This window comes from Mesoplodon densirostris, chromosome 4 (assembly GCF_025265405.1).
Source record: "Mesoplodon densirostris isolate mMesDen1 chromosome 4, mMesDen1 primary haplotype, whole genome shotgun sequence".
NCBI classification, from domain to species: domain Eukaryota; kingdom Metazoa; phylum Chordata; class Mammalia; order Artiodactyla; family Ziphiidae; genus Mesoplodon; species Mesoplodon densirostris.
In genome coordinates, this window is record NC_082664.1 from 37,878,219 (window position 1) to 37,891,385 (window position 13,167).

Genomic DNA, 13,167 nt, shown 5'->3' on the forward strand with positions numbered 1-13,167 from the left:
AATGATCAAGGAATCAATCCAAGAAGATGTAACAATTATAAATATTTATGCACCCAACACAGAAGTACCTCGATACATAAGGCAAATGCTAACAACCATAAAAGGGGAAATCAACAGTAACACAATAATAGTAGAGGACTTTAATACCCCACTTACACCAATGGACAGATCATCCAAACAGAAAATAAATAAGGAAACACAAGCTTTAAATGACACAACAAACCAGACAGATTTAATATTTATAGGACATTCCACCCAAAAGTGACAGAATACACTTTCTTCTCAAGTACACACGGAACATTCTCCAGGATAGATCACATCTTCGGCCACAAATCAAGCCTCAGAAAATTTAAGAAAACTGAAATCATATCAAGCATCTTTTCTGAACACAGTGCTATGAGACTGGAAATCAATTACAGGGGAAAAAAAACTGTAAAAAACACAAATACATGGAGGCTAAGTAGCACACTACTAAATAACCAAGAGATCACTGAAGAAATCAAAGAAGCAATAAAACAATGCATACAAACAAATGACAATGAAAACACGATGACCCAAAACCTATGGGACACAGCAAAAGAAGGTCTAAGAGGGAAGTTTATGGCAATTCAATCTCACCTCAAGAAATAAGAAATATCTCAAATAAACAATCTAACCTTACACCTAAAGCAACTAGAGAAAGAAGAACAAAGAAAACCCAAGTCAGTAGAAGGAAAGAAATCATAAAGATCAGAGCAGAAATAAATGAAATAGAAATGAAGAAAACAATAGCAAAGATCAATAAAAGTAAAAGTTGGTTCTTTGAGAAGATAAACAAAACTGATAAACATTTAGCCACACTCATCAAGAAAAAAAGGGAGAGGATGCAAATCAATAAAATCAGACATGAAAACAGAGAAATCACAAGTGACACCGCAGAAATACAAAGGATTATAAGAGACTACTACAAACAACTATATGCCAATAAAATGGACAACCACAAAGAAATGGACAAATTCTTGGAAAGGTACAATTTTCCAAGACTGAACCAGGAAGAATTAGAAAATATAAACAGACCTATCACAAGTAATGAAATTAAAACTGTAATTAAAAATCTTCCAACAAACAAAAGTCCAGGACCAAATGGCTTCACAGGCAAATTCTATCAAACATTTAGAGAAGAGCTAACACCTATCCTTCTCACTCTTCCCAAAAAGTGCAGAGGGAGGAACACTCCAAAATTCATTCTACGAAGCCACCATCACCCAAATACCAAAACCAGAAAAAGATATCACAAAAAAAGAAAATTATAGACAAATATCACTCATGAACGTAGATGCAAAAATCCTGAATAAAATACTAGCAAACAGAATCCAACAACATATTAAAAAGATCATACACCATGATCAAGTGGGATTTATCCCAGGAATGCAAGGATTCATCAGTATACACAAATCAATCAATGTGAAACACCATATTAACAAATTAAGGAATAAAAACCATATGATCATCTCAATAGATGCAGAAAAAGCTTTTCACAAAACTCAACACCCATTTATGATAAAAACTCTCCAGAGGGCCTCCCTGGTGGCGCAAGTGGTTGAGAGTCCGCCTGCCGATGCAGGGGATACGGGTTCGTGCCCCGGTCTGGGAGGATCCCATATGCCGCGGAGCGGCTGGGCCCGTGGGCCGTGGCCGCTGAGCCTGCGCGTCCGGAGCCTGCGCGTCCGGAGGCTGTGCTCTGCAACGGGGGAGGCCACAACAGTGAGAGGCCCGCATACCGCAAAAAAAAAAAAAACTCTCCAGAAAATGGGCAGAGAGGAACCTACCTCAACATAATAAAAGTCATATATGAAAACCCACAGGAAACATCATACTCAATGGTGAAAAACTGAAAGCACTTCCTCTAAGATCAAGAACAAGACAAGGATGTCCACTCCCGCCACTCTTACTCAACATAGTTTTGGAAGTCCTAGCGACAGCAATCAGAGAAGGAAAAGAAATAAAAGGAATACAAATTGGAAAATAAGAAGTAAAACTGTCACTGTTTGCAGATGATATGACACTAAACATAGAAAATCCTAAAGATGCCACCAGAAAACTATCAGAATTAATCAATTAATTTGGTAAGTTGCAGGATACAAAATTAATGCACAGAAATCTCTGGCATTCCTACACACTAACAATGAAAAATCAGAAGGAGAAATTAAGGAAACAATCCCATTTACCATCACAACAAAAGAATAAAATACCTAGGAATAAATCTACTTAAGGAGGTAAAAGACTTGTACTCAGAAAACTATAAAACACTGATGAAAGAAATCAAAGATGACATTAACAGATGGAGAAATATACCATGTTCTTGGACTGGAAGAATCAGTATTGTGAAAAAGACTATACTACCCAAAGCAATCTACAGGTTCAATGCAATCCCCATCAAATTACCAATGGCAGTTTGTACAGATTTAGAACAAAAAATTTTACAATTTGTATGGAAACACAAAAGACGCTGAATAGCCAAAGCATTCTTGAGAAAGAAAAATTTAGCTGGAGGAATCAGGGTCCCCGACTTCAAACTCTACTACAAAGCTACAGTAATCAACACAGTATGGTGCTGGCACAAAAACAGAAATATAGATCAGTGGTACAGGATAGAAAGCCCAGAGGTAAATCCACACACATATGGTCACCTTATTTATGACAAAGGAGGCAAAACATACAGTGGAGAAAAGACAGCCCCTTCAATAAGTGGTGCTGGGAAAACTAGACAGCTACATGTAAAAGAATGAAATTAGAACACTCCCTAACACCATACACAAAAATAAACTCAAAATGGATTAAAGACCTAAATGTAAGACCAGACACTATAATAATCTCTTAGAGGAAAAACACTGTTTGACATAAACCACTGCAAGATCTTTTTTGACCCACCTCCTAGAGTAATGGAAGTAAAAACAAAAATAAACAAATGGGACCTCATGAAACTTAAAAGCTTTTGCACAGCAAAAGAAATCATAAACAAGACAAAAAAGACAACCCTCAGAATGGGAGAAAATGTTTGCAAACGAAGCAACGGACAAAGGATTAGTCTCCAAAATATACAAACAGCTTATGCAGCTCAATATCAAAAAAACAAAAAACCCAATTTAAAAATGGGCGGAAGACCTAAATAGACATTTCTCCAAAGAAGACATACAGATGGCCAAGATGTATATGAAAAGATGCTCAACTTCACTAATTATTAGAGAAATGTAAATCAAAACTACAATGAGGTATCACCTCACACCAGTCAGAATGGCCATCATCAAAAAATCTACAACAATAAATGCTGGAGAGGGTGTGGAGAAAAGAGAACCCTTTTGCATTGTTGGTGGGACTGTAAATTGATACAGCCACTATGGAGAACAGTATGGAGGTTCCTTAAAAAACTAAAAATAGAATAACCATATGACCCAGCAATCCCACTACTTGGTATATACCCTGAGAAAACCATAATTCAAAAGGACACATGCACCCCAGTGTTCACTGCAGCACTATTTACAATAGCCGGGACATGGAGATAGCCTAAATGTCCAATGACAGATGAATGGATAAAGAAGATGTGGTACATATATATATACAATGAAATATTACTCAGCCATAAAAAGAAACGAAATTGGGTCATTTTAGAGATATGTATGGACTTAGAGTCTGTCATACAAAGTGAACTAAGCCAGAAAGAGAAAAACAAATATCGTATATTAACACATATACATGGAATCTAGAAAAATGGTACAGATGAACCTATTTGTAGGGCAGGAATAGAGACGTAGAGAACGGACAAGTGGACACAGGGTGGGCAAGGGGAGGGTGGGACGAATTGGGAAATTAGGTTTGACATAAATACACTACCATGTGTAAAACAGATAGCTAGTGGGAACCTGCTTGTATAGCACAGGGAGCTCAGCTCAGTGCTGTGTGATGACCTAGATGGGTGGGATGCGGGGGATGGGAAGGAGGTCCAAGAGGGAGGGGATATAGGTATACAAATAGCTGATTCACTTCATTGTACAACAGAAACTAGCACAACATTGTAAAGCAATTTTACTCCAATAAAAATATATGTATATATATACACACACACACACATATACAATAAATAAATAAATAAATAATAAAGAAAAATCTGAAACTTATAAAAAGGAAACAAAATATTTAGCCTGGCTTAAGCTCTAATTTTAAAGAACAGATTTTCTCAAAATTACAATCTTTTGCCATTTGGTAACTGGCTGAATTAAGTAGTTATTCACAAAACTCAAGACACACAAAAAATAACAATCTCTACTGAATACATCTCTTTCAGATGTAAGTACAATTCCATGTGTTAAAGAAATCGAATCAGTCAGAGCTCTAATGATTAGGGCCCTAATTATCAAACATACACTTTCTCCTTGTGAACTTTCCACAATAAATGGCTTAAATCTGCTAAAACTACTGCCATGAATGGAGAACACTGCTGTCCATTTTAGTTTCAGAGCTGGTTCTCTTCAATGGACACAGGTTTTTATTGTTTGGGGCTGTTTGTTTGTTTTTTTTACATTATATTATTGCAATGAGGGACACGAAGAAGGTGAAGAGACATTCTAAAAACAATTCCTTGTATTCAGAAACTCCATAGATGAAGACGCCATAGATGAAGACAGAAATAACAGAGGAGGCATGAGACTGCATTCCAAGAAACTGGAAGAAGGGATTACCATATACGAAACAGTAAGTAGAACAATAATGTGACTGATACAGGACCCTTAACAATGAACCAACATCTCCCATACCGCTTTTTATATGGAGTTACAAAATCATTTTTAATAAATAATATTGAACCCCACATCAACTGAATTTCAAGTCTCTTGCCTACTGCTGCAAAAGAAAATGAAATCATTATAATAAACTTATTGTAACATAAAAGCTAATGTTGTACTAGGAAATGTTCTATGAACTCTAAGGAAACAAAAACCCTACAAAGATGGTAAACTCCCACATTTGCCACCACTGTTGGGAGAGGAAAGACAACAAACAGGGAGAAGAAGGAAGTGGACGGAGAGGAAAAAACTGAAGAAGAAATCTCCCTCAACTCCAAATAAGGCAGGCTCATCAACCAGTACACCCCCTCTCTCAACCCCCCTCCCTTCACTGACTGTCCCAAAGCTACAAACTATATTTTTCCACCTTTACTACTTTATCAAGATATTACAACAAATTATATTTTAAAAATTATACAAGTGATTTTAGAAACTAGATTATGGAATGTTAAGTAATTTAATAACATTGGTATGCTTTTACAGTTTGATAGTTTGTAAATATCATTTTTTACTACAGGCAAATTTACTCTGGCTCTAGGTATTAATGGCATATTAAATGGCATTCATCTCATCTAAGGGATATAATGTAAATAACCAGCCATAAATTAATATAAATTTAAAACTCATTCATGGTTCATTAACAGTCTTAAATGAATATTTACGGACACAAAACAGGTTCATTTTAGTTGTATATTTGAGGTAAGTCAAATAGAACAATCTCCCATTTTCACTTTACTTGTGTTCATTTATAATCAGAAAGTTACAGCATTTAAAGTTCATATCATGTAATGCTTCTCATAACTCAGATTGTAAAATAAACATGAGGGTAATTTCCCATTTACATCTAAATCTAAGATTAGTATCAACACTATTTATTTTGTAATGTGAACTTTATTTACACTAACCAGTCATAGAGACTGTGACAAGTAGAAATGCTAAGTCTGATCTTCTTAACGTAAATGTTAAGTCACGTTTACTCAGTTTATCCCTGAATCAGTTTAATTAAGAAAAAACCCAAGTTCTAAGACATGACAAATATAGGGAGCATTTCAGTAGTGATCTTCAAAGTTTTATTCCAGTGCTTTAATGAAGAGGTTATACTACAGACCAGTGCAAAAGAGAACAACAGTAAAGGCAAGTTTGAACTACATCTGTACCAGCCTTATGTTGATATAATTTGTCAATTTTTTTAAAAAACTTAAAATTCAAAACAAATTTCCCCTTCCCATGTCATTTTCTCACACAAAAACTATCACAAAAGATAATTTTATTTTATTTTATTTTTTTTATTTTTTATTTTTTTTTTGCTGTACGCGGGCCTCTCACTGCTGTGGCCTCTCCCGTTGCGGAGCACAGGCTCCGGACACACAGGCCCCGCGGCCATGGCTCGCGGGCCCAGCCGCTCCGCGGCATGTGGGATCCTCCGGGATCGGGGCACGAACCCGTGTCCCCTGCATCAGCAGGCGGACTCTCAACCACTGCGCCACCAGGGAGGCCCACAAAAGATAATTTTAAAAAGTAGTAAATGAGTGTGGTATTAGCAAATAAAGTCTATTTTTTTTTTAAAGTAAATGAAATTAACCCTATAGCTCTACCTTCTGTAAAGAGTATGAGTAACTCTTACGTTGAAATACATGGCATAAACCCCTTGGGCCCTTATGTGCTCTTCTTCCATTAAAAGGAAAATCTACAGTATTGTATAGTCTAAGCTATATGTTTAGAATATTGTACAGATTGATATAAAGTCATTTAATCAAGGAAGAAAAAGCTATGCCAAGTGAATGGTATGACTGATTTTATTGGTTTTATTCCTAATTATTCCAAGGAGAAAACTGTGGGATGATGGAGGGTGGCTGGAGAAGGGGAGATGTAGGCAGGAGAGTAGAATGTAGACAGAAAGGAAGGTTGAGACTTGAGACTAATCTGTTTATATATATATATATATATATATATATATATACACACACACACACACACACACATATATATACACATATATATACATACATATATATATATATATATATATATATATATATATATATATATATATATATATCTTAAATGCATACACATCCCCATATAACATTCTTCTGTTTGGAATTTTAAAAGGTTTTTTTTTTTTTAAATCAGTTGTAAACATCTCTTACTTTTAAATGTTTTTCTCATTATAACAAACTACAATTTAATAACAATTCAAACTGCAAAACCATATGCTATTTGGTACAGAAATATAAGCCAGAGAATCATCAAGAGGAGAACCAAGGGAAATCCTGTAGCAGTCCTCTAAATCCTACACCTACTATACCACTGTTGACTGCAGAAGACTGGAAGTTGATGTTTCATCTGAGAAGTACCAATAGGACCAGTACTGAAGCAGAGTAGAAAATTACTATAAAAGCAATACTTCTGGTTTCAGAGTTGTTTAGAATCTTAGTTTTGTTTTATTTTTAAGTAAAGAAACTTATTTACATGTTTATTTTTATATGTACTCTTATAATTATGAAATGAAAACACTTTCTTTTGCTTTTATAAATGTGCTATAATATGAAATGGGTGCGTTCACCATTTAATTAAACCAAGAGATTTACTAAATGTACTTTATAGTAAATCAAAAATAATCATTAAAGAAATGAAAAAAGATATAAAAATATTCTAGAATGTCTTATAAAACTGGTTAATTTACAGCATTAACCCCTTAAATATAGTAAACACCTCACTATTCTGTATCTTAGATATTTTAATTTTTTTCAAAGAATCTATTTTTTATTTTAGCAGCACTGAAATTCTATTTACACAATGAAGAGCAATGGAGAACAACCAACCAAACCACTACCCTCAGAAAACTATTCTATTGATTTTAAAATACACACTATCATTCTACCCTTGAATTTGAAGAATATGTGAACTGTGAGAAGTAAAATCAAAACCTAACTGATTACGGTTCAGAGACCTAAATAAAGTGCCACAGATCAAAAATAACTGCTTCATATTCAAAGGCACAAGTTCAACTTCACAGATCATCTGGACTCACTGCATTATACTGCAGGAGAAAGAGGTTAAGAAGTGACCTTGGGATCCTGCTCTCCAGATGTCGGAGGGACCCATTTCTTTATTAAAAATATCTCTACTTTTGATAAATACCTAGCTTACTACACACTTGATGTCTTTGCTCTGATAAGACTCTACTTGAAGCTCTTTTGAAATTTTAGGACTGTAGATATTATAAAGAAAAAATTTAAGAAGATGCAACATGCACAAAGGGTCAACATATACTCCTTCCTTTCTGATGCAATGCACAAGAAGGTTAAGAAACTACTATCATACACCCTTAAGTTTAGGGACATATTTTCAGAGATCTTAAATGAGAAATTCAATAAATGTTACGCATTTACTTCCCATTATTTCAGATCATGAAACAAATTTTTAACTAATTTTTAACATACTATACATATATATATATATATATATATATATATATGCTCCACAAATAGCGATCTACAGATATACATCTATATAAAAATTCCCTTATTCTTTTAACTAAAAATTAAGTTTATGTTTCTTCTGGTCATAAAAATCCAGTTTGGGGTGTTTTAAAAGTTCAAACATATATTAAGCCATGCTTTGCTTTGGCACTAGCTCCCCCTCCAGACCAACCTACTGATATAACTGCACTTAAAAAAACAAACAAGTAAGAAACACAAGTTTTTCCAAGCCACTAGCAATTTCAAAATTCACCACTTTTACAGACACTCCAATTCCTTAAAATAACTAGTTAAAATTTGTAACCAAACACTGCAGAATGTAATCAGAGGTACTGTTTTTTCAATTCCATATGTCTCAAATAAAACTGACTTGTAGGAAAACAACTTCAAGTGACTATTACAATTTAAGAACATCCTAAAATACAATCTATATAATGCTATATTTTATGGACATTATTTTGAATCACTAGCCTAATAAACCACAACATACTCTTCATGTTAACTCACTACTTGATCAAAGACACATCTTGCATGTTTCTGCAATCTATGCAACTTTCATTCCAGCTGTTCAGCAATTCAAGAATTCTCAGTTTATAAAGCAGGAAAAGGAAAATTCATGCCTCCAAACCATCCTTCTATGTTCCTTAAATCCTATTCATTTCTAACGCCCTGCATTTTTACATATTAAGCTGTAAAATCACAATTTCAAATGTTTGAATTCCCACCCTATCCCTACTATTGTAGTAGTTATAAATCAAGTAATTAAGACTTTCTATATACATTTTATGATATATTTCACAAGGCTAGCAATGTATGCAGCCTTATTATACGGCATAGGATTTTAGGTTAATTTTAAGTTATTCTGAAGAAGAGAGAATACAGCTTATACTTCAGTATAACTCTATAGTGCTGCAAATTTCTCTCCTAAAATGTTTCCTATATGATGCACCCTTTAAAAGAAGTGTGCATAAAGACAAAATTTAATCAAGAAAATAAATATGCACTTAACCCCAAGAATAACAAGGGGAAAAGAAACTATAATTAAACCTTGCCTGCAGTTTCTAAAGAGAGCCAAGCCAAAGTTCAATCAGTTACTTGTGATGAGTTTAATTGTAAACTGATTGAAAACTTTTGTCGAAATTTGGTCTGCGTTCCCTTGAAGTTTGTGGTTTCTTTAGGAGGTTCTGGCTTTCCCAGGTCCACTTTCTTTAGTTGGCTTAAGTCAACTGTAAATTAATTCAAACATGGGAAGAAGAAACAACACCTCTCCCTGCCTCTATCCAAGGCCTCAATCAATAGTAATATACAGCAAAACGCTAAAGCTCACCAGGGATAAATTTTAACCATGACACTGCCATTTAACTTAAGAAATACACTGCGTCTCCGACGTTCTGTGGGGCTGAGGATTGCAAACCCCACTGTGAGAGAAAAACAGGTGCTGCAAACGACAGCCCACTCACTCTTGCAGGACAAACCTTTAACTAATAAATAGGGACTAATTTAACCTTCCCAAATAAGTTTTAGATACTCTAAAACCGCAAACTCATCATTTCCACATCAAACCAGGGTGCAGCGGCACCGTGCACTGCCCTGGCACTGGCCCCTCGCCGGGAGCGGATCTTTGCACGGGTCCACTCCCCGATTTCCAGCCGGAGAACCTCTCACGAAAGCCCCTAACGCACAGGCATGCTCTTCCCCACTGTCTGTGACAACATGGAGAGAGTTGCTGGCGAAAGGGTAGGTAGGTGTAGAGGAGAGAAGAGGGACACCTCCCACCCCCGCCCCCATCCCTTCTCCCCTCCTCGGCTTCGGCCCCTTCCCTAACCAAGGATGCGCGACGCTGGGGGCAGCCGCCGCGCCGCTCCAAGCCCCGGCCGGGGTCGGCAGGCGCCCCTAGCCCCCTGCCCGCGCCCCCCGGGCAGCGCAAAGGCACCCACCAGAGGGTCCCGGGGGCTCCCTCCCCACTTTCCCCGGAGCCGCTGGATAAGCAGCAGCAGTGGCAGCAACAGGCCCGGGGGTTGCCTGGGGAAAAAGAGCAGCGACGGCCGTCAGGCACCTCCCCGGAGCCTCCTGAGATCCAGCGCTTGCCCAGCCCCAGACCCCGAGACGTGCGGGGCCCGGCTCCCAAACGCCCCCTTACCCGAGGCGGGAGCAGAGGCGGTCTCCGCAGTTCCCCAGTCGCCGCCGCCGCCGCTACAGCCCTCAGCCGCAGCTGCCCCGCGTTGGGGTAGTGGGAGGGGTGGCTGGGTGGAGGATGCTATTCCCTACTGAAGGGAGAGGAAGAAACGGAAACAGGAACCGCCGCCGCCGCAGCTGCTTAACGGAGCCTTAGGCGCCACTGACTGAGGGAGAGCGCGAGGCGGCGCGAGCCAAGCAGTCGCTGACAGCGCGAGACCGAGCGCGAGCCGGGTCCCGGGAGCGCGACCCCGAGCAACGCCGGCCCCATTCCGCAAGGAGAGGAAGGGGACGGGTCGGCCGGGGGCTGGGAGGGGGCGGCGGCGGGCGGGGTCCTGGAGCGGAGGGAAACCGGCTACTCCGGTCGGCCGGAGATAACACGCGCAAGCGCCGGAGCGGCTCTGACAACGAGCGCAGGCGGGGAAGCCTCGACTAGCGCAAGCGTGCGCGCGCGAATGGGGGCGCGCGCCCCTCAGCGTTCTAGGCTTCTAGGAGAAGGCGCGCATGCGCTGGCCGCTGCCACCTACGGGGACCCCGGCATGTGCCAGGGCTTCTCCCTGCCCCCTTCTCGCCGCGCCCGTTGATAACGTAGTCGCAGCATCCACCGCCCGGCTGAGTTGCGGGCTACAGCGGGACCCGGAGACTTCCAGCAGGGCAGCAGCTGTGCGCGCGGGCGCCGGCTCCGACACGAGCGTAGGCCGCCCTCTACCGCCTGAAGGCCGGAGGCTAAAGGGGGCGCGAGTGGAGCCGGGCTCTCCACTCCAGGGAGCGCCACCTCTGGGGAATGCCGTATTCTCTACCTCCGGGAAACAGACTGGCCCGTGCCAGTTCAGCCCGCGGCCCTAAGGAGCACTGGTATTGGAGATCTGGAGCAGGCTCCTTGCTACTTTTCAGGAGTGATCGCTGCTGCTCAGCCCCTGCAGCCCAGGTCTGGCCGCTCCGCTGCAGCTTGCAGCACGATCACAGAATGGCATTGAAGCCACATGCGACTAGCGAAGCCCTGTTTTATCTTGTGAGAGCTGGTCTTCCACATTCGCCCCGACAGAAAGACCCACCCCCCCGCCACGAGGGCCCGAGTTCGGTGCCTGGCCTCTCCCCCGACCCACGGCTGCAACAGCCCCTCCGAAGCGGAAGTTTATTCAGTACGGGAAGGAGAACATGGGGCGGGGGGGGAGGGGGCTTTTCCCTAGGATGCTTCCTACCCGCTCGGACTCGGGAAATTCCTGGCGCCCGCGATGCAGAGCAGTGGGCCGAAGAGCTAGACCAGTCAAGCCCAGACCGCGAGCTGAGCCGGAGGACCTGAGCGCGCAGCCCAGGCACACAAAGTAGTCGCGGGCCGAGTGGGGTGCCATGGAGGCCAATCAGAGACGCGAGCCGCGTGAGTGGAGTGCGAGCCGGCCAATCAGAGGGTGGGAGGATGAGCTTCCCGTACCGAACTCTTCCCTGTAGCCTGCGGACCCAGATCCCAAGCCTGGGGTGCAACACCTCGGGAAAGGAAATGGTGCCCTAAAGACAAAAAAATTATTTCTCTAGACTTGGGTGTTTTTAAGTAAATGCCTTAGGTACTTATCCCAGAGCAAAGAGCGGCGGCCTTTTACATGCCGAGTATGAAAGGATCACAGAAAAGAGACTTAAGAGGCAGTGGTCTGCCAAGATTGCAATCTGCCTAAAAACACTAATAAATTTACATTTATTGACATCTTTTTATAGGCCAGAAACTGTATTACAGAAATACAAATAAGATGCTGCTGAGTCAAAGAAGAAAAAAGTTCCCTGTCCTCAAGAAGTTCAGTTTCCTCTGAAAGAGGTTTGCTGGACCTTATGACTGGTATTTATCCTCAGACCTTTAAACAAAAAGCTGTCAGCGAAGTGGTAGTTTACAGTCATTTTTTATTATTGTTATCTCCCTGTAAGAAGAGAAATTTGAGAGAAAAGTAGAGTGACTTATCTAAGGTCACACAAAAATATACTGGCAGAGCCAGAATGATACTCTAGCTCAGAGTTTAGACACCATCATTCAACCATCATTTATCTAATCCATGGTTGCTATCCTCCACGGAAGAGGTTTCTGCTATAAGCTTATAAATTAAGCAAAATTCTGCTATAAGAGCCACACACTTTAGTTGTTGGAAATTATCAGAAATTTTAGGCTTATGCCATAGTAAGATAGATTAAGGCCAAAGTCTTATCAGTCAAACTCTAGGTAATTTTTAGAAGTCAGAGATGAGGTGGATATTTACTTTTTAATTTAAACAGCACTTTAAAAAAATATTTTAGCAAGCATGTTTAACTTTAAAGCTTACCTTGTATAATATTTTAAGATCTCCAACTTCAAAGCTTTAATTCACATTTGCCTCAAAACATCTGGGTTTTTTAATCTGGGCTTCATTTTTCCGTTCCAAAAACCTAGGCATTGAAACATTTATATTCTCTACCTCCTTCTGCTAAAAAAAATAAAAAACAAAAAATTCTGTCCAAGGAATGTTCATCTAGGATTTAGTGCACTTTAATAGGGTGGCATAATATATATTGAAACACCAAGTAACTTTGGTGTCTCTAAAATATACTCAAAAACTAGTTCTTCAGCAATTCGGATTATGTTCTGTTGAGTCAGTGTGCGTCACAGCCTCTGACAGAGCACTGTTATCAAAGCCTTTTCCAGGACATGCCCAGCATTTAGATGCCACCTC

General features: G+C 40.1%; 1 protein-coding gene across 10 annotated transcripts in view; it reads right to left on the reverse strand.

Annotated features, from left to right (window-relative positions):
• FUT8 (fucosyltransferase 8) overlaps nucleotides 1-11,771 on the reverse strand; it is a 339,974-nt gene extending 328,203 nt beyond the window's left edge. For 6 of the 10 annotated variants that reach the window (XM_060095989.1, XM_060095986.1, XM_060095981.1 and 3 more), the window contains exon 1: nucleotides 10,443-10,947. The gene's annotated coding sequence lies outside the window, so the exon portion shown is untranslated. Of the gene's footprint in view, nucleotides 1-10,442; nucleotides 10,948-11,679 lie in introns of those variants that run through there. The other 4 variants (XM_060095985.1, XM_060095980.1, XM_060095987.1 and 1 more) reach the window with 3 other exon arrangements.
• Between the last annotated feature and the right edge of the window lie 1,396 nt (nucleotides 11,772-13,167).